This window comes from Symphalangus syndactylus, chromosome 14, assembly GCF_028878055.3.
Source record: "Symphalangus syndactylus isolate Jambi chromosome 14, NHGRI_mSymSyn1-v2.1_pri, whole genome shotgun sequence".
NCBI lineage: Eukaryota > Metazoa > Chordata > Mammalia > Primates > Hylobatidae > Symphalangus > Symphalangus syndactylus.
In genome coordinates, this window is record NC_072436.2 from 88846369 (window position 1) to 88866219 (window position 19851).

Consider the following 19851-nt stretch of genomic DNA (forward strand, 5'->3'; position numbering starts at 1 on the left):
GATCAATCTTATGCAAAATATATTTAAAACCCATTTATCTATGTTCTTTATATGCCTTAATAATGTTTGACCATAACATCAGAAAGACAAATCACTAGGACAACAGAGGCAGGATAGATTTATCAACTTATTTAATATTGTTTCCTTTATGCCTGTCAATTTTAGTCAAAAAGATGCAAACAGAATTCCCAATTGAGATTCTATGGTACCTAGTTAGAGCACAGAGCTCTAAAGTTCAAGACAAGTCACTGGTTTCAAACTCAAACTGGATGAGTTCATGCTTACTGTAGAGTCAAGTCACAGTAAGAAAAAAAATAAAGAAAAAAATGGTGGTAGTGAAGATTGTTTCAATGTGAAAATTGTGGGAGGAGGCATAAAGTTTTCTTTGCAGAGTGACTTAGGAGTCAAATGTAATGGAAAAGAAAAAAATGGGACTGTGACTGCTTGGGAGAAAAGGAACAAAGAGCTAGTTAACCCGCACAATAAACACCACATTTTGCATATAGGTGGACATGCAGATATAAATAATTCCGTTACTAAATTTAAAATAAGCAATTTGTTTTCAATGTTATATAATCAAAAGTAATGAGCACAAAAAGTTTCTACATTTTTATCCTTAGTCCTCTCATTTTGGCTAAACGTTACTTGCAATATTTTTGAATTCGTTTAATATTTAATTGGAAGAGTGTTCTTTTCATTTTAGTTAAAAGTAGAAGCTAGGAAGGAACAGCAGAAAATTTCATTCCTTTAGTGTTATGAAAAGATATGCTATTATTATCTTCAAATCTGAGATGACATTCTGAGTTAATCCATGTCCTCATTTCATTCAACATTTCCTGACACTTAACGAATCCCAAACATGCTATGCACCAGGAATATTAAGGTCACATAGAAAACTCGCATTTTAATGTGGGGTAAGGGTGCAGTCAGGTAACCGTAAGGAAAAATGTGGCCAGTGTTACAGTAACAATTTATTCTTGTCCTTTTGCAGGAAGTATAAAATCTTCTACATGTTCATCTGTCTCTAACTGGCCTTTTATTTATTTTTTTATCTCAGGACACTTACATAAGGATGATCACAAATATATAATAGTGTCCTTTTGAACATTTATGGAGACAACATCCATTAACTACTATTTACTTTCATTTAGTTTCAAACTCACTCTTTTGTGATCTATGGTGCTGTGACTGAACTCTGCAAACTACATTCCCCAGACACCTTTGCCATCTGGCTTCCAGTTAATTTTTGCCAACAGAGGGTATAGAGGACTGGAAGGCAGGCAGGAAGAAGCAACTGTACTTTCTCTTCAGCATAGCATCTGCAGGGAGAGTTTCTCTCACTAGTAGAAGTTTGTTTCAGCCAACTACACTTCACCTAGCAGAGACAGTTGGTTGTAGATGTTAGCCTTTTTAAGAATTCCTATAAAAAGTCTCATCAACAACCTATCCCTCACCCCCACTATTCCCAGCCAGGTACCAGCAACAGCCTTACCAAGCCCTATCAATAAAGGTTTGAGCCATATTTTACAAAAAAGGTATTAGATACGTTATATAAAGTGTCTTCTGTTGAAATGCTTAATGTATTTTTTTGTTTCCCTTACCAAACCTTGGTGAAACTTGACACAAATGTATAGAAACAAACATAAAACTACAATAAATGTGCAAGTCTTTAAATGTAGCTTTTATTCTTTCTTTTTCTTTCCTGAATTTTTACATGCTTCTACAGAAATTCATGAATTCATCGGTAAGGAATGTTTTATTTCATGTGAGTGTGAATGTAATAATCAATTATATGAAATACACAAAATAGTTACACAAAATATCTTGCCATACATCTACTCTAATTTTGAGTTTTTGAGGTTTTGAATCTCCCCCCCGCCATTTTTCTCTATTTATGGCAGATAAGAAAATATTATATAGTAATTACTCAGGGATAATTTCCCCTATTGTCTTTTAAATTATCTTCAGTAACACCACAAGAATAACATATTAAATGCATTAAATATATATTTTTTAAAAAACCTGAGTTTATACTACAGAAGGAGAATAAGACATTTGGATTCATGCTGAGATGTAAAACTGAAATATACATAGAAATTAAGTTATATTAAAATTGATACGATGTAAATTTTATATATATTATGTGTAAAATTTGATGCCTTGAAGTCTTTAGATAAAGGGAACATATTGGAGGGAGTTTTCTCATATTTTATAATCTTATTAATTAGAACAGATTTGGAAAAATTTGACTCTTAAATCATGACAATTATGATTTATAAATTCCAAACATATACCATTTTATTTCTTTTACACAGTCAGTTTAATTAACTGCTATCAAGCATTTTATAATTAGAGATTCAGCTGGATCAACTTCAATAACTAGATGAGACCTATTTGAAATTAACAGCATCCATTTTCTATTTAAATGGTGCTAAAACATCCAATCGAAAATTTCCTAAGGAAATTAAAATACTTTCTTGTTACCTATCTGCATCATATAATTACATATTAAACCTCTTCTCTGAGATGGTAAGAATAAATTCTTCATCTGGTTCAGTTAAATATCACCAATTACAAAATACAGTTAAGTGACTGTATTCAATCCACAAAAATCACACTGGGTTGTTGATTAAACACATACCTTTTTGGGTTATTACCCAGCTACTGAATACAAATCTATGGGAGACAGGCGGAAATATAAACATTTTTAAGTATCATATTAGTTATTTCTTATACCAATAATCTATAAAACACATTTATACAAATAGTAGGGTACTTTTGATTCTTTATATCTCTATTACTACAGAAGCAAAAATTGACTGGCCAAGACTAGCTGGGATACTAAAATAGGAACACATTTCTAATAAATTATTTGTAATTCAGTATTTAAAACATTAAAAAATTAAAAAGCAAATTAAAATTGATATTTTATCACCCATTTTTCTCTTTAGTCTCATCTCTTTCAAAAATCATGTTTTCCAAAATAAGCTCTCTGACACTTCTGATCAAGAAAACACTATTCACAAAAATTGCTGTGGATTCTCACCTCCCTTATCCAGTCCTGGACTAAAACACAATAGGATCTTCTGTGGTTTCAAAAATTTACAATAGGCTGGGTGCGGTGGCTCTCGCCTGTAATCGCAGCACTTTGTGAGGCCGAGGCGGGTGGATAATGAGGTCAGGAGTTCAAGAGCAGCCTGGCCAAGATGTTGAAACCTCTTCTCTATTAAAATTACAAAAAAATTAACCAGGCTTGATAGCGGGTGCCTGAAATCCCAGCTACTCGGGAGGCTGAGGCAGAGAATTGCTTGAACCTGGGAGGCGGAGGTTGCAGTGAGCCGAAATTTGTGCCACTGCACTCCAGCCTGAGCAACAGAGCAAGACTCTGTCTCAAGAAAAAAAAAACAAAAAACTGCAATATGTTTAAATTTGTCCCCTAAATAAGATTCTATCTTAGAAATGGATTCTGAATTCATATGAACAATTGAAAAAAATTCTGATTATATAATCCGTGGCTTCCAGAGTTCTAGTCTAAGGCACTACATTTATTAATGTTTTAATTCATTTGTGTGTTTCCTGAGGAGTAGGGTAGGTTTATCAGGGAGACACAGAACTCACAGAGCTGAAGTTTTCCTCCAAATTCCAGTTCTCTTACTGTATGGTGGTCATTCTTAAATTCAGAGTATGTTGTTGATGATTGCCTGTCTGATCCTGCCTCTCACCTAGCTCCCTATTACTGCTTTGAATGATGCTAAAAATCTTTCTGATGTCATAATACTATTTTTTATACCTCTATTAACATACATACACACATTTTTAGCTGCAAGGATACCAGATCTTCCTGCCCAAACTCACTCATTTTGAAAAATAACTTTCTCACAACTAGAAAGCCAGAAAGGATTGGAATTTTACTCTTGTTGTGACATATCTGATGTAGTTTAGCTCTGTGTCCCCACCCAAATCTCATCCAAATTGTAATTCCCATGTGTCAAGGGAAGGACCAGTAATCTCCATGTGTTGAGGGAGGCAGGTGATTGGATCATGGGTGTGGTTTTCCCCATACTGTTCTCATGAGAGTGAGTGAGTTCTCAGGAGATCTCATGGTTTTATAAATGTTTGGAGGTTCCTCTTTTGCTCTTCTCTCTCCTGTCACCTTGTGAAAAAGCTGACTGCTTCCCCTTCCGTTATGATTGTATGTTTCCTGAGGCATCCCCAGCCATGTGAACCTGTGAGTCAATTAAACCTCTTTTCTTTATAAATTGCCCAGTCTCAGATATTTCTTTATAGCAGTGTGAAAACAGACTAATACAACATCCCTCAGGTTATATAAAGGTATTATCAGTATCTCATCATAGACATTAAAATAGATGAAAAAGTAAATTTTTGTACAAAAGCAGTCATTGAAAGCCAATAGCCAGAAACATCTAGAGTGACATAGTGCAGAAGCAGGAAAGATTGCACAGCTCCACAGGACCTCCATGTCTCACTATGCAGCATCCAACAAAACTGCTGCTGTGATAATAGGTAAGATAAACCTGTTCCTTCATCAAAGAAACACAGTTAGTTGCTTCTGTGGTTCAAGATGTCAGACAACTCCTCTTTTCACTTCAAAAAGATGTCTAGTACCAATGATATTGGCTGATTAGAAGGCTAAGCCTCAGTTACTTGACAAATCTTTAGTGGAATACAGTATTTTTAAGTAATAATGGATAAATGAAGTATTATTGTCAATTAAGCAATAGTTATAGCTTATTTAATAGCATTTTCAGTGAATTCTCAAATTATTACTGAGGAAAATGTGACAGTGCTTCAAAATAGTAGTAATTTATTCTCATAATGCTGCATTTATTATTAAAACCAACAGTGGCAGTGAATGACTAACTGATCCTTTTTTGGGAATATTACTTCCAAATGAACATTAACTTAAAGATTGGAATATGAATACACTGTTGCTTTTACACTAGAGAGGTTACTCCTGGCCACTCTTTCAGCAGCAATTAGCTTCAGGAGTTCATGTCAGTGATATTAATCATCACTGGAGACATCTTCCCTTTTCATCAGGATTTCCTGTAGCAGGGGAGAGTGCTAGACTGAAATCTGAAGACAGGCAAAATAGCCTCAAGTAGTGTCTCCCGGGGCTCCTAAGTGCTAAGAAGTCTCATTGGACATTGATAGTGCCAAAACAGACATATTTGGGGGATCATCAAGTCAAAATTTTATAGATTTTTATCTGTTTTTGGAGATAGATTAAATATCTTACTAATTCAGTAGCAACTAGGGGAAACAGGTCTTGCTCTGTTAACACCCATTGAGTACTAGTTGCTACTTTAATAAAGCTTTTCATGGATTCTCAAATTATTAGTGAGGAAAATATGATAGTGCTTCAACACAGTACTAAATGTATACCCTACTATATATAGGGTATATATTTAGTAAAGAGATGTATAATCATTTTATAATAATATGCTCTAAGTATACTATTATACTTCATTATACTAAAGAGATGAATAATCATTTTATAATAATATAGCCTGGCCAACATTTGTGAAGAGGCCTGTAACATTATTTCAGATTATTATCTTAAAAAAAAAGATTTCAAAAATGATTTTTTCTTCTAAAAAAACAAAAGCTGCTCTTCTTAGGCAGGGAAGCAGGGGAATCATGGTTATCTCCAGACAATTGTAGACAAGGATTCTTACACATATTTTTAAAAAAATAAGATTTGGAATTCTTTCCTGATCTATTTATAAGAGAAAATAGAAGACAAATGATGGGGAACTGAGGGGAATGCACAAGAGAAAACCTATGTTTGAAAGTCTGAGTTTGTCCCTATTCCAAATAAATGCATTGCCAAGAACCTTTAAGGATAATTTGCATCTGCTGCAAAAGAAATGTGATTATAGCTTGCATAATGATGGTTTTGATCACAGGTCCATTGGTCTAAAAATGTGCACTTTTACAAGCGGTCATATTTTCAGGTCTTTCACATGAAATTTGGATAATTATATGCATATAAGTAGCTTTTCTTGTCAAGTACCCTAAAAAAATTGGTACACGTCCAAAGAATCTCAATACTGTGATAACATTAACAGTTCTTTGTCTTTGCCCTTTCCAAAAATAGATCCATTATTTTTAAAGTTTATATTACTTTTAAACTTTCCTTTGGTTATTTTGGGAAAATATTGAGCAAATCCAACTGGCACTAGAGAACATGTATATTAGATAACCAAGTTTTATTTTTCTAATTTTAAAAATGTTCACATTTTAACCCTCTATAATTAAGTAGCATCTTTTCCTTGTCTTTCCTTTTGCCTTCTTCTCTACTTCCTTCTCCATTTTGTCTTTCTTTTCTTTCTTGTACAATCCCTCTATTCTTTTTTACTTATATATTTCCCATATGCATTCTCATGGGATTTTGGAGACTTGAAATAATCCACTGAATATAATATAAAAATCATTCATTGAGTTTATAAAAGGTAAAACAGAAAATTACATTTTATTTTAGAAAAATGAATTTGGGTCATAATATACAATATCACTATTATATTTGGAAAAAATTGTTCCAATACTCCTAATGGTTACAATGAAAATATATATAGTACTGTCTAGAAACATTTTTTTCTTTAAATTTATGCAAAACTTCCCAAAGAACAAATCTTTACTGAGTAGCTAATATGACCATGCCCAATGTTAGATGATTACTACATGGTGGGAAACAAGATACATATACATACATACATACATATACATTCTCTCATGCAGCCTACAGTCTAGCAAGACTTGTTAATAATATATAAGACACAAATAAAGTTTTATTTATTGTATGACGTGGTCTGAAGGAAATAAGCAGCATGGTGTGAAAGAAAGGAAAAATTCAGAGTTTTTTTCTCTAAAGGTGGAATATAAGCTGAAAATGGAAGGCTGAGACAGAGAAACCTCTGTAAACAGTAGCAGGGTTTATATTTCAAACAAAGCAACACACTTGAAGAAGGGAAAACCTGAGAATAGCACATGAACTGAGAAAAAGCCAGTGTGACTGAAGTGTACGGAACAAGGTAGGCTGTGAGATGAGATGAGGTTGGAGAGAAAGGCAAAAGCCAGCTCATGCTGTGCATCATAGGTCTGTAAGAGGTTTTAACTTTATTGTAAGTGATAAGTAAGATAGCAAATGACATTAATTTCATTTATGTGTTTTAAACATTAATTTGGCCACTTTCTGGGGAATGAAATGAAGCAGAGCAAGAGTAGAAGCAGAAAAACTGATTATGAATCTATTGCTTCAATAGCTTGTTTGTACTTTGCTTGTAGCAGTGAAAGGGTGAAAACTAAAGAGATTTGGGATATATTTTATAATGATATAAAAATAAATTTGTTGATAGTCTGATTATGAGGCACTAGGAAATGGTGAAAGTAAGGATGGGGCTTGATTACTAAAGTATATGGTGTTGCTTTTGCTTAGATGGAAGTGCATGGGATAAATTAATATGGTGATAGAAAAGAGGGGTGGTGAGGAAAAGGGTGGGAAGAGAATAAAGAATTAAGTTGTGCAACTGTTAATTTTGAGAATGTTATATCCGTGTCAAGAATATTAAGGAGATAACTTGATATTTGGATTTGAAGCTAGGAGGGGTCTATGTCAGAGATTCTAATTTGAAGTGACCAAAGGTGAAACATATGATGAGAAGAGGGCCTTGTACTGAGTCCTTAAGCCCTTCAGCACTTCAACGGTAAATATGGATTTTTGGAAGACAATTGTAAAGATTAGCCATCAGGTGGGGAGAAATCAGGATTCTACAGTGTCATGGAAACAAAGACAGAGAATGTTTCAAGGCATAAGGGGCAACCGACAGTTGAATACAGATGAGAGTTTGAGTCCATTGGAATTGTCCCTAAAGATTTGGGTTTTTGGTAACACTGATAAGTGGAATTTCATTGAAGTGTAGCCAAATGGCAGTAGATTAAAATGTGAATAAGAGAAAAACGTGGAGTGAAAAGTGTATGAATACACATCTTTTGAGAAGTTTGACTATAAAGAATAGCAGATAAATAGAATGTGACAGCTTAAAAAAGTTCTCTCTTCCTCTTTCCAAAAGATATTTGAAAGATTAAATTTTAGGAATATAAGTAAAGTGATATCCAGAGTACATTTTCTTAAGATAGTAACATAATTTTATTATTGAGCAGCTACAGCTAACTTCTTTTATTTTTACTGACATATTTATATGCAATAAACATAATCTACACTTAAAATGTAGATAAAGTAGAAAACATTCTAGAATCAGGTAAACTTTTGTAATTATATAAAATTATCTAGCCACTAACATAATGAAAATATCAGATAGTTTCATCACCCTAAGAAGTTGACTTATGTCTCATTGCAATCAATCCCTTCTCCAGTTTTCAACTACTGTCTCATTGCAATCAATCCCTTCTCCAGTATTCAACTACAGACAACCACTAATCTGTTTCTGTCACTGTAGTTTGTCTTGAAAGTCACATAATGGAACCATGTAGCATGTGTCACTTGTGTTTGACTTCTTTCACTTGGCATAATATTTTTGAGTATCATCCATGCTGTTGCATGTATTAATCCTCTCCTCTCCTCTTCTCTTCTCTCCTCTCTTCTTTTTTTGAGATGGAGTCTTGCTCCATTGCCCAGGCTGGAGTGCAATGGTGCGATCTTGGCTCACTGCAACCTCCGCCTCCCAGGTTCAAGCGATTCTCCTGCCTCAGCCTCCCAAGTAGCTGGGATTACAGGCACCTGCCACCATGCTTGGCTAATTTTTGCATTTTTTAGTAGAGAAGAGGTTTCTCCATGTTGGTCAGGCTGGTCTTGAACTCCTGACCTCAGGTGAACCACCTGCCTTGGCTTCCCAAAGTCCTGGGATTACAGGCATGAGCCACCACACCCGGACCAATAGTTTGTTATTTTTCTGTTGCTAGTAACCATAGCATTGTAGGAGTATCTCAAAATTTGTTTATTCACTAGATGATGTATATTGGGTTGTTTTAGCTAGTATAAAATCATGAACATTCAGTGTACACGTCTTTGTGTATGCCTTTGTGTTTATTTTTCATGAGTTGGTACTCAAAAATGAAATTTCTGAGTAGTATGATAAATGCATGTAAAACCCCATGAGATAGTGCCATACTGTTTTCCACAGTGGCTGTTTAATTTTTCATTTATTCTAGCAATGTATCTGAAGTTAGAGTTGCTCCACATCCTAACCAAAACTTGGAATGTGCTCTGTCATTTTTTGTTTTAGCTGTTCTTATATATGTGTAGTGATAATGATTTGCATTTCTTTTACTAGTGAATATTCTTTTGAGAAGTATCAGGTCATATTTTTGCCTATGTGTAACTTTTAAAAATTTTTTATTTTGTCTTATTTTTGATTTACTACAAGGAACCAAGGGGTTCTTGGATAAATGGCTGATTCCATGGCTGGAAAAAGGAAAATATAAGATGGGCCTCAAGCAAATCAAGATGTGCTTTAAAAAATAAAAAGATAAGATAGGCGAATGTTAAAGGGATATAAGAATCAATTTGGAAGAACTCACAATGGCTAGTCTGGAAAAATTTGAACAATAAAATTAACAGGACAGTCATAGATTATAACCCAATGTAAATAAGAAAAAAAATAAGTTCACAATGATACAAATAATTGAATAAAAAAATTGGAGAAGTAGTAAAGGTTATTTGCAGAAATATTTCAGCTACTAAATAGATACTCCCTCAACCAGTAATTGAGAAATCGAAAGTCTACATCCAAGTATTATTTTCATTAGTTTATTTAACAAACACATATTGAATAAATGTCTTACATTGTGTACCAAGAAAACAGAGATTAAAAAGGTATAGTCCTTGACTTAATCAAGGAGATGCTTGTTTTTTTTTTTTTTTTATAAATTTTATTTCATATGTGTTGTTTGTCTTTATGCCTTCTATTATATATAAAGTAACTAAAGGCTAGGAAAAAGTTTCAGTCATTTTTATATGCTGTATAAAATTTTAGTGTAAAGCTGTGCATGTTTCCTCAACAAGTATTTGATTATTTTTCACATAAAAATGAGGAATAAACAGAAAACAAGATGATTTATCTCACATCTCTCATCTTCTTTTTTATATGATTTAAGAAGAAACATATGAATGCTGAGTCATGGCAGAGTCCTAACATATGCTGTCTTGAATGGGATTTCTGCCAAGCAATGCGATACAAAACTATTCTTATTTAACATTTCCAGTAAGATTTTGAAATATAAAATGTGTTACATATCAGCACTCTATAATGACCATAACATTGTAAACATTGTTTTATTGCTCTTTAAAAACTTTTCATAAACATGATGTTTCACTGGCATTTGCTCATCACTTTTATCATATACTCAGAAACGACAGAGTTAGATCCAAGACTAGATGTATAATATTCTATTATCTTTAGTTAAAATGTTCTGCATTTGACTGAATGCTAGAGCTAAATTTTAATCTTCAATTAGTTTTAACAACTGTAACACATTTGAGGGAGTATTTCACTAAATCTATTATTGATCTCTTCTTTGGAGTTGCTGTTATGACATTTTAAAGGTTGATTTTCTATTTTTGTCTTTATGCTTAAAATTGATGTGTAAATAATATAATAATCTCTAAAATTCGTCTTTAAAAAGATTTCCTAAGCTTTTCTATTAGTACACTTCTGTGTTTAAATTCACTATATTCTGCCAATTATATAAGTAAACCATCCTGTTGTATTTATATTTTTTATTTCTCATTGCAATCATATTGTTTTAATTCAATATACCAATATTTGTTTTTCTCTCTTTTAGGATGGGCGCAGCACCAACTTAGTTTAAAATCTAAATTAATGAAAGACCACACAAATCTATTTATCCTAAACTAGTATAAAGTGTATCTCCGATAAGTAGATGATAGCAGAGTATTTCACTTGTGTGTGTGTACGTTATGTGCATGTGTGTGTATTTTTCATATTCTTTAAGAATGTTTCTCATTATGCCTCTTTTTTAAGACTGTTTTCAGTGTGGAGTTGTAGCTGCAGACAGAAAGCAAAAGCATTTTTATTTACCTACTGTTTATCCACTTTTAAGATTACCTCTTTCACTAAGATTTTAAAAAACTTGTTTCTTTTCTTAAAAAATTAAATGTTGCAACCTTTAAAATGACATTTATTTCAGGACTGATTGAAAAGCCTTATATATATTTGATTTTGTTGCCTTAAATTGAAGAATAACCTGCTAATAATTTTCCACTTATATTCTATCAAAAAAAATGAGCTGTGATATTGTTTCTAGCATTTGTGTTCTTGCACTCTTATGCCTATAACACTTGGCAACCTCTACTTCTTTTTGCATTTTCATCTAATATAAGCAGCATCACCTCTCAGAGAAAGGGAAAAGATTTCATATATTCTGCCAATTTAAAGTTTAAACAAAATTTGACTTCTAAGATTTTAGTTTAGCTTTCTAGAAGCCTGAATTAACTTGGCTGATTTACATTCTTTGTCAACAACTGAAAAGCTTTTCCTGTTAAGTAGATACATGGCAGAGCATTTTACTTGTTGGCTGTTAGAATAAACATAAATAAATTATTTCTCAAATCACTATTGTAAATACAAGCTTTAAAAGTGTTTTTGCATTTCTCATACATGCAGTTCTTCATTTTTTATCATAAGAGCTTATTCAAACATTATTCATATAATTATTCAATAATTCACATAATTTCATCATTTTTCTTTTATCTGCCCTAATTTTGATTTCTGCCTGCTACTATGAACATTTAAAAGAATTTGGCTACAGGAATAATAGCACTTCTAGAACATACTTAAAAAAAGGTCTCTTATGTAATTTGGAGATGGATTAGTGGAGCAAAAGTACAGTATGACTATTGGTTACTAGAAGACTCCTTATTTTCCACTAGATTTAGTTACTCCTGAGTATGTGAATTCTTTTCCGAAACTTATTTCTCAGCCCCTCTTGTAGCTTAGTTTGATCCTCAGTGGAAATAGGCAAGCAACATCCATCTTACTTGTGTCACTCAGCTAAGAAACAACACAATTTGTTCATGGTAACAAACTGTCTGGATATCTCATGATTCTTTTATTTCTGATCATATCTCAAAAGAGCTATGGATCAGCTAAAGATGACCGCCTTTTGTCTTCTCATTATAGGAACCAAGTCTAGAGGAGCTGACACTATCTGGGACATAAAATTCTCAAGTGGGTGGATGGAATATGAGGTAAGGAATGAATGCAAGCTGAGGCTACGTTACATTGACCAAAGAAAGGCACAGAGCGAAGTCTAAAGTAAAAGTGGCTGAAGAATACACAACACCTACAGGGAAACATGGAAACATATAAGAGGCAAGAGGTAACAAATAATCATCATTAAATAAGAAAATCTACCACACTTGCTCAAGCAGAAATTTTTCACTTTATCTTCCTCACTTCCTTGTTGTCAGTATTTGAATGTGAATATTGCAGCAATCAAGCTTTTGCTATGCAGAGAAAGACTATGAAAAGGAATTAAAGATCAGGTATGAGACAACAAAAAATGAAAAGGAACTGGATAACTGAGTAAACTTTTGTATTAGAGCTACTCTGCAAACTGAAATGGCCAAACTTTTAGATGAAATAGAAAACAACAAATTAAATAACCCTTGTAATATATTTGTAATCAAATTAAACTTCCAAATTTTAACACAGTTGTAGATTCACACGCAGTTATAAACAATTATACGGTAAGATTCTGCTTATAGTATCACAATCACGATATTAACACTGACAGTCAATATACAAAACATTCTATCACCAGGAGCATTCTGACTGTTGACCTATTATAGCCACACTGAACTTATTTTCACCATACCACCTACCCCTCAACCCTTAATTCCCAGTACTTAACTCCAGGAAATCACTTAATCCATTCTCTATTTCTATGATTTGTAACTTCAAGAATGTTATGTAAATGCAATAATACATTATGTAGCCTTTTTGGATTTGTTTTTTTCACTCAGCATTATTGTTTAGAAACTCACCTACATTGGTACACATATCAATAGTTTGCTTCTTTTCTTTGTTGCATACTGTTCCACTATATAGATGTACCTAAGTTATTTTCCTTTGTTTATTTGCTTGCTTGTTTTTGACCATTTATCCTTTGAAGGACATCTGAGTTGTTTCCATGTAGGGAGTATTATGAATTAAACTTCCATAAATTTCCATGTGTACGTTCTTGTGTGATCGTAACTTTTTGTCTAGGATAAATGCCCAGTGGTGTAATTGCTTGATTGCATGTTAGCTGCATGTTTAGTGTTTTTTGTTTTTGTGTTTTTATACACATTGGAAACTATTTTTCAAAATAGCTGCAATGCTATATTCCCACTAGCAATTTATGAGTATCTATTATAGTTTCTGCATATATTTGCAAGAACTTGGCAATTTGACTTTTAAAAAAGTTTAGTCTTTACAATAGATATGTAGTAATTTCTTGTGGTTTTAATTTTAATTTATCTTTTGACTAATGGTGTTGAATATCTTTTCATGTGTTAATTTGCTCCCTATACAAATCTGTGTATCCACTTCTGTGAAATATCTGTGTAAGTCTTTTGGAAGTTTTCTTATTGAATTTTTTTGTTGTTGTTTTGTTTCGTGTTACTGTTGAGTTTTGAGAATCCTTTAGGTATTCTAGGTAAAAGTCCTTTGCTGGATATGTGGTTTGCAACTATTTGGCTCAATCTATAGCTTGTCTTTTTATCTCTTAACCAGGTTGTTGGTGAGCTAAAGTTTTAAATTTTGATGAAGTTAAATTTATCAATGTTTCCTTTTATGCTTTTGGTATAAATTCTAACTTCCCGTTCATCCCAAATTCTGAAGATTTTCTCCTATATAATTTCTAAATTTTTCATGAATTTGTGTCTTACATTCAAGTCATTGTCTTAGTTTATTTTGTGTTGCTATAACAAAATAACTGAAATTGGGCAATTTATAAACAATAGAGGTTTATTTGGTTCAAAGTTCCTCCCATTGGGATCTACCTCCTAACACTGCTGCATTGGGGAATAAGTTCCAACACGTGAACTTTGGGGGACACATTTAAACCTGAGCAGTCATTGATCCATTTTAAGTTATTTTTTGTATAACACATAACACTTAATATAAGTTTTAAATTTAAAAAGTTTAAGTTTTCTACCTATTGATGGTGAATTGCTCCAGTACCGTTTTGTTGAAAATGCTATTCTTCCTCTCCTGTATTGCTTTTGAACCTTTGTCAAAAATATGTTGGGCATATTTCTGTGATGAATTTTTTGGGCTGATTTCCAGAATACCTATTTTATTCCAATAGATCAATGTGTCTGTCCCTCTTGCACTACCACAGCCTTGATTACTGTAGTACATAATAAAGCTTGAAATTGGTTACACTGATTTCTCTCACTTTCTTTTTCTCTTTTTTGAGCTATTTTAGCCTCTTTGCCTTTCTATATAAATTTTAGAATAATCTATATCTGCTTACTGGGAATGTGATGAAAATTATGTTAAACCTTTATATTTATTTGAGGACCACTGACATTTTGACTACGTTGAATCTCCCAATCTATAACCACAACATAAGCACAGTTTTTGACATTTTTGTCCACTCATTCAAGTTTGGATTATTAGAAAAATTTATGAATTTCCTGTTATATTTTCAGATATTGTTATGGACTTTTATATTTGTTACCTCATATAATCCCTATAAATACTTTTAAATTATTTACTAGTTCTTCTAATTTGCAGATGAGAAAAACGAAGACTAAATGATGTCAATTAACTTGCTCAAGTCACACAGGTGTTAAGAAGCAGAAAAAAAATTCAAATGAGGCCTTTTGAATTCCAAATTTCATCCTTTCTCTTCTATGTATCAAAATCTCCCTTGGATAAAACTGTAACTTCTTTTAAGATACCCAGAATGTACCACAGTTATTCTCACTTTTTCTTATTGCCTCTAGCATTCTTTTCCCCTAATATGGAATAATTCTACTTCTCTATCTAGGTGAAACCTAGCAATACATTACTATTGCTTAGAAAGTTTCACCACTCATATTAATCTTTTCATCTATCTTACCCTAGTCACACCTTCACTTTTCTGTAATCCAATTTTGCCTCTAATAAATCATGCAATTTAGAAGTAGTCTCATTTCTATATTTTTCCTCCAGATAGATGCTGAGAATATTGAAGACATGGGCAATTTCCTAATTTTCCTTTTGTATCTAACCTATTTCACTTGGCACCAGCAACTGATTGTTAAAATGATAAAGTCTCAGCACCAAGAATGTTGGCAATAATCCCCATTTCATCGCTCATTTGTGCTCATCATATTTTTTCCCATCATGTGAGCGTAATTTCCTCTGATATGTGTGTTCATGAATTCATTTCGTGTACCTGTCTTGCGTCAACAAACATAATGAAAAGCTAACCAAAATTTAAGAAATGTTAGATTGTTTTAAGTTAATTAAAGAAAACTAGAGTAAGATATCTTATATGTGACAAAATATTAAATTCCTCAGACTCTTGAGAATCTATGTATCACCATAATTTTTGTCATTATTCTCAGTAATGATAGCTGTATATGTCATTGTATGGAACACTGCTTGTTATCACTACTGGTTATTGTCTGTGTTGATTGTGTCAATTTTATACACTCCTTAATGACAAGTGCATGAGAGAATTCTTCTTGATTTTTCAATAAAGCACACACATCTACGTTTAAAATTCCATTACGTACGGGTTAAATATTATGCCATAGCCATTTTTGAAACCATATCACATATATTTTAATTTTTTAAACCATCTTTTATAAAAACATGACTTTTTCCCTCAAGTTAGTATTTTTAATGTAGAAGGAATGAAAGAGCATTTTGGTATATTCTTCAGATTTCTAAAGCATGTACCTTACTCTTCTATTAATGTGCTGAATATTTGACATCTTTATACACATTTTTTTTGTTTTGAACATACTAAGAAAAAGACCAATATCCATACTGAAATAAAATTGTCAAACTAAATTTTATAGCGACTTAGTGCCACAAAATATGTCTGTTGATGTGTATGACCTTGTTGGAGAGAACTGCAAAGAGTAGCAGGCTGCTAATTAACTATTTCCAAATTGATGTATCACCTCCATGTGGCTTTCTATGAAAGTTTTCAGCAACGGAGAAAGTTAATGACATTCTGACTAGGCATGAGTACTGGCATAGATCAAAAATACCATTTAGCATTCACAAACCATAATGGCATCAAAGGATTATCTGAAATATCACAAAGACTTTAGATTTGGGGGCCTCAAAAAATCAATTTGACCATGTGTTTTACTGACCCCCAAGGAACAGGATCACACAGTAGCAGAGAAACAGGAAATTATCATTTACTTTATAAGCGTTACCTCCTAGGCTTTCAAGGGACGAGCAAATGCCAAATGAACATCATGGCAGTTCTTTAATATAAAAGTGGGAGTAGGAATTAGAAAAGCTGAGAAAACTAGTAAAATCAAGATTACTTTCATCCTAAGTGCGAATTAGACTTTACCTTTTTGGGAGGTTATTTACGGCAAAGTTTTATAGGTTTTTTTGACATAGCCAAGAGTCAAATAGAAATATGGAATCATTTGTAAGAGACATATACTCAGTAGTATACAGATTATAAAAAATAAGAAAAAGAAATATGCACTTATTTAAAAATAATAACACCTACCTTTTATTATTCTCTAGGACATTAGAGTATACCAAAATGATATAGAAGGAAGGTGATGAGATAAATATATTAAAGGGAATAAAATGAAAAATGAGGAATGCAATTAGAAGAGGGGATTAAAGAATGGGAAAGAGAGATGACTACATAAGAAAGAAAAGGAAAAGAAGAGAATGAAAAGGACAATTAGAGAAGATAAATGAAGGTTTGATCATGATGAACCAGTTGTAAACCCTTTGGTTAATTGTCCATTTCCTTAGATATGGGTCACAGTGTATAGCACCTCTCAGTTCCTTGAAAATCTAATTAACTCATCAACCACTTTTCACAGTTCTGCATCTGTTCTTTATCTTTAAACACTTTTGCAGGTCCCACATTAAAGACTAAAGCTATAACAACTCACCTCTACTCTCCATAACTTGGAGTTTATTAGATTTTCAAAGTTCTGACATTTAACATTAAATAATGGTTATTCCTCTAGAATTTTTTTCACAATCTTTCATTAAAAAAGGGCTGCATAATTTTCTGTAAGCCTGTTTTTATCTTCATAAATTCTGAGAGTAAAAGAATATTGATAAAAAGACATAGGACAGCTTGTAAAACATATATGGAAAAAGAACATCCCAGTTGTAGTTTAAAAAATAACTATAATTAATTCCTATGGGCTTTCATACTAGGACCATGAAAATATCCAACTATTATTGAGTACTTATTTATATGCTTGACATGATTCTAAGTGCTTTACATATATTAGCTCATCTAATCTACTACAAGCTTATGAGGTAGGTATTACTTTTGTCATCATTTTATAAAGTAGTACACTAAGACATAAAGAAGGTTTAATAACTTAGCCCAAGCCACATCTAATAAAAAGCAACACTAGACTGAACTATGACTGCCAGTTTTCAGATGCATTGTCCTTGATCATAGAAAATCATTATCATAAATTTATCACCATAATCAAACAATTAGCATTTTGTTATTCTGTCTGAATTGTTTTTTGGTTCTATATCCAGTCATTTTCTTCAGGTTCACGAGTTAACTAATTTATTTGTGAAAATGCTAATATAGTGAAAATAGAACTTCGCTAAAGATGTTGAGACTAAGGTAGCCACAAAACAAATAAAATATGTACACTGTATACACAATATTAGTGTTTGATAATGATATTTTGCCATAAAATCCAGAGATGATTTAATTTCAAAATATAAGAAAAGAGCACATCTGTCTGAGACCTTTAGTGCATAATTAGATTCTCAGGTGTTCTGCTTTGATAAAAGTAACCAGAGCTCTTTTGTATTGAAAAGGGCATTGAGCATAAAGTTAGAAACTCTCACTTTTATTCCCAGGCGTACCAGTATGAACTTGGGCTTATCAAGTAAATCCTTGTCCCTCTGTTCATCTCTAATTTGGGGATAATCCAGTATAGTAGCGTCTATCCACACTACTGCTCTGTGTTCTTGTACCAAAATTGTAACATAAAAAATGATCCTTTGAAAGGCAGCAGTTGTCTCTTTAAAAAATAATAATAAATCAAACTCTAAATTGAACCTCAGAATGCACAGTGATATGGTTTGGATTTGTGTCCCCGCTCAAATCTCATGTTGAATTGTAATCCCCAGTGTTGGAAGAGAGTCCTAGTGGGAGGTGATTACATCACGGGGGGCAAATTTGCTCCTTGCTGTTCTCGTAACAGTGAGTGGATTCTCATGACAACTGGTTGTTTAAAAGTGTGTAGCACCTCCCCTTTGCTCTCTTCCTTCTACTCTGGCCATGTAAGATGTGCCTGCTTCCCCTTCTGCCATGATCAAAAGTTTTCTGAAACCTCCCCAGCCATTCTTCCTGTACAGCCTACAGAATGGTGAGCCAATTAAACATATTTTCTTTACAAATTACCCAGTTTCAGGTACTTCTTTGTAGTAGTGTGAGAACAGACTAATACACACAGTAATAGAAAAAGTGTATTCTAGATTCAGAGTAACTTGTGTTTAATTCTATCAGTGGTAAAATCCATATTTTGTCTTAGTTGGGACCAATTCATTTAAATACCCTGAATCACTCTGATCATGCCATTTAAGAAGGAGCATCTTTATGGAATGGGATGTTATCAATCGTTTTTGGCATCTTCTGAGTAAAAAAGAAAGATGTATGTTCACAGAGGATCACAAGTGGCTTTCAGAAGTTGAGGAATAAAGCTAACAGATACGAAAATTAATGATTATAGTCACCTTTGTGATAATGTAAAGTGTTCATCCACATCTCATCACTGAACATAGCATATGTGGCTAATTGGATGCATGTTCATTTTCAGCTTTCCTATCATCTCTACCTCAGTGCCAAGCCACAGTAGGTGCTTCATAAGTACCTATTGCCATTAATGATGACTTATGTCCTTAAGTCAGACTTTTACATGATTTCACTTTCACAAATAATTTTCTATGTTTTAATAGTATGTAAAATGTCTCCTACTTCAGCGATTTTAAAACTAATTGTGAAGCCCACTCACCTGACCTGTGGAGTTTAAACTTAAGAACTCATTCAGGGCTGGGTGCGGTGGCTCACGCTTGTAATCCCAGCACTTTGGGAGGCCGAGGTGGGCGGACCACGAGGTCAGGAGATCGAGACCACAGTGAAACCCCATCTCTACTAAAAATACAAAAAAATTAGCCGGGAGTGGTGGCGGGCGCCTGTAGTCCCAGCTACGCGGGGAGGCTGAGGCAGGAGAATGGTATGAACCCGGGAGGCGGAGCTTGCAGTGAGCCGAGATTGTGCCACTGCACTCCAGCCTGGGTGACAGAGCGAGACTCTGTCTCAAAAAAAAAAAAAAAAAAGAACTCATTCATACAGATTGCATTATTGGGCTTTTGTTGACAGAAGATTAGGAGAGTTTTTATGCTTGGTGAACTACATTTTGAACGCATTTAATTACAAGAAAATGAGTTTTAGTTTATCCCAATGCTAAGGATGCTTGGAAAACCAGGAAAACTGATAGAAGGGGAGGAGGGAAAATGCAAACTGTCACACAGTAGCACCTTGGGAAATCAAGGTGAGCCAAAATTAGAAATTGCACAGAGTTTGTACAACTACCATGGGTTGGTAACCCTTGATTTGAGA

The 19851-nt window shown here is 33.3% G+C and overlaps 2 long non-coding RNA genes across 3 annotated transcripts in view; both read right to left on the bottom strand.

The window, feature by feature from the left end:
- Positions 1-3714, bottom strand: part of LOC134732373 (uncharacterized) — a 212000-nt gene extending 208286 nt beyond the window's left edge. Inside the window, exon 1 of one of the 2 annotated variants that reach the window (XR_010115473.1) lies at positions 3619-3714. This is a non-coding gene — a long non-coding RNA (uncharacterized lncRNA). The remainder of the gene's footprint in view (positions 1-3618) is intronic. The other variant, XR_010115472.1, reaches the window with a different exon arrangement.
- LOC134732376 (uncharacterized) overlaps positions 1-19851 on the bottom strand; it is a 1392928-nt gene that overhangs the window by 419791 nt on the left and 953286 nt on the right. The gene's annotated exons all lie outside the window — the stretch shown is intronic.